Genomic DNA, 2,268 nt, shown 5'->3' on the forward strand with positions numbered 1-2,268 from the left:
CCTAGGCTGCCTGAGGTCCGGGGCCTTCAGGCTCCTAGCCCAATACCAGATGTGGATCTTCTGGCTTTTCCCTAGACTTCTCATGGAACCCCATGGGGTGGCCTAGGAATATGCATTTTAAACATGCTTCCAGGCGACCCCTATAGACCTTTTCACTCAAGTGGCCCAGTGTCTGACCTTGCTTAACCTACCCCTTCAGGCATGAAACCTGCGTCACCTACTGGAGTTACATCTTCATTGTGTGTTGTGTGTTTAGGGCCAGTCTTCTTGCATGGAATGCCAGCTCCCCGAGGAGAGGGCTGTCCCTGTCCTGTCCATGGCTGGATCTCCAGCGCCTTGGACAGCTCCTGGCACCCAGTAGGCCCTCAGTAAGTATTTGTTGGACGAACGAGTGTTTTCCTCAGGTCTGTGGTTCGTGTGGAGAGTAGAGGATCGAGTGGCCGGTCAGGCTCCAGGTTCCCTTCTGTGGAACTGTGTGTAAATGGTGTGGTCTTGGGGGGCCTCGGTTTCCTCGTTCGTGGAATGGGGGTGGGCAGTATGCCTCGCTTACAGCTTCCCGGTGGGGATAAGGTAAACACTGCCCCACAGGCACATGCACGTGGATGTTTCTGCACGGGGTGGGCACGCAGTAGAGGGCAGCTCTTACTGTGACTCCCTGGTGTCTTGGCAGGAGCAGCAGGGTCATCATGCTGGTCAGTTTTTCCACTGCCATCAAATAGGATCCATTTAGTTCCCAGACAGACAAGGTGTAGGGCTGGACTCTGTGCCATGGGCTAAACACTGGCTGCCTCGGGCCTCGGATCAACACCAGACATCAGCATAAACCCAGGTGGCCCAAACTGAGGGCCATCACTAGAGCCAGGCCATGAATGGATGAGTAAATATTTACCCTGTCTGAGGGTGAATGTGAACCGTCTACCAGGCGTTTTGTTTTTCTCTGTGTCCTCCCCTCTCTGCCTGCCATGCCAACCTCCTTTTAAAAAAGGAAACCAAGAGGTTGAGAGGTTAAGTGACAGGCTTGAGACAACCCACCATCAGCGTGTCCTTCAGTCCTGTCTGAGTCCTGTTCTCCCTGCGGGCTCATCCTCCCCCTTGAAGCCTTCCCAGATTGACTGGCCCACCCTGACCTTTCCCTTGGCTGAGCTCAACCTGCAGACAGCCTTCTTCTACCTGAGATCTCGGATGGTTTAGACAAAAGGGAGGATCCTTCATTCCTCCTCTGTCTTCTTCTTCTTCCTCTTCACAGATGATACTCATTTGGCAGCTGTATGCAGTTGTATGTGGCTCTTGTGTTGTCCTTTCATTTTTCATGTTCTTTGTACCCTGTCTGGTGAGTTCCTTAAGATGCCTGGCTATATCTTCTGTTCCTTTAAGAGTTTGTTTGTTTGTACATCCATCGTCTCACCTGTCCATCCAACAACACACACTACGGTCAGCCTATTTTGTGTGTAGCCCAGGGCCTTCCCCACATGGTGCTTAAGAAGCCTGTGCCTGAGGTAGAGTGGACCGCCAGAGTCCAGAGGACAGCATGTGCTGGGAGTGGCAGGGAGGCGATTTTTAATGGAGTCATGAGAAGCTGAGCTTCTGAAACCTGGCAATACTCAGCCTCGCTAATGAGTGCCTCTGGAATAAAAAAATCTTATCAGGCCCTTTGCTATTCACCGGTTCTTTATTTCCTGGTTCCCGCCTGCACCCTGGCCAGGAAGTTCATAGGCAAAAAAATAGAATTCACCTTCCCTATCACTCACCCCTTTTAAAATGTGACTAATTCTGAGCTAACTGAGCCTGGGCCAGATGTGGATAGGGTTATGCATGGACTCCCTTTTGTGGTGTGTCATTTCTGACTTGCTGGGAAATCCTTTGGCAGTGGGGGTGGGAAGCAGAGCCCGCTGGAGCTGGAGTTCTTCCAGGATGTCCAACCTAGAGGCCTCACGTGAATAGGGAATGTGGGCTGCATGCTTTGTCTCCTGGAATTGGAATCAGAACAGCCTGGGTTTGCATCCCAGCCATTGCCCCTGACCAGCCTTGGGCTCGTCAGTCTCTCAGCCTGTCTGAGCCTCAGTTTCCTTTTCTGTAAAATGTGGGGAGTGACACTTACCCCCTGGGTTCTCCTAAGGATTAAATGAGCTGGTGTATGATTTTACCTACTGACATGGATCCTGGTGACTACTTGATCATGTCTAAAATTTTAAGATTTTATGCATAAGATCCCTAAGAGTATTCTGGTATGCACCTTAGCACTGTTAAGTGCTATGGGTGGAAAAAAAA

The 2,268-nt window shown here is 50.9% G+C and overlaps 1 protein-coding gene across 1 annotated transcript in view; it reads left to right on the forward strand.

Moving 5' to 3' along the window:
* The first annotated feature begins 306 nt into the window (after nucleotides 1–306).
* The window catches only part of SMAD3 (SMAD family member 3), a 60,165-nt gene continuing 58,203 nt past the window's right edge, over nucleotides 307–2,268 (forward strand). The window contains exon 1 of the mRNA XM_019647296.1: nucleotides 307–368. The gene's annotated coding sequence lies outside the window, so the exon portion shown is untranslated. The remainder of the gene's footprint in view (nucleotides 369–2,268) is intronic.

This window comes from Hipposideros armiger, unplaced genomic scaffold (genome assembly GCF_001890085.2).
Source record: "Hipposideros armiger isolate ML-2016 unplaced genomic scaffold, ASM189008v1 scaffold_110, whole genome shotgun sequence".
Taxonomy (NCBI): Eukaryota; Metazoa; Chordata; class Mammalia; order Chiroptera; family Hipposideridae; genus Hipposideros; species Hipposideros armiger.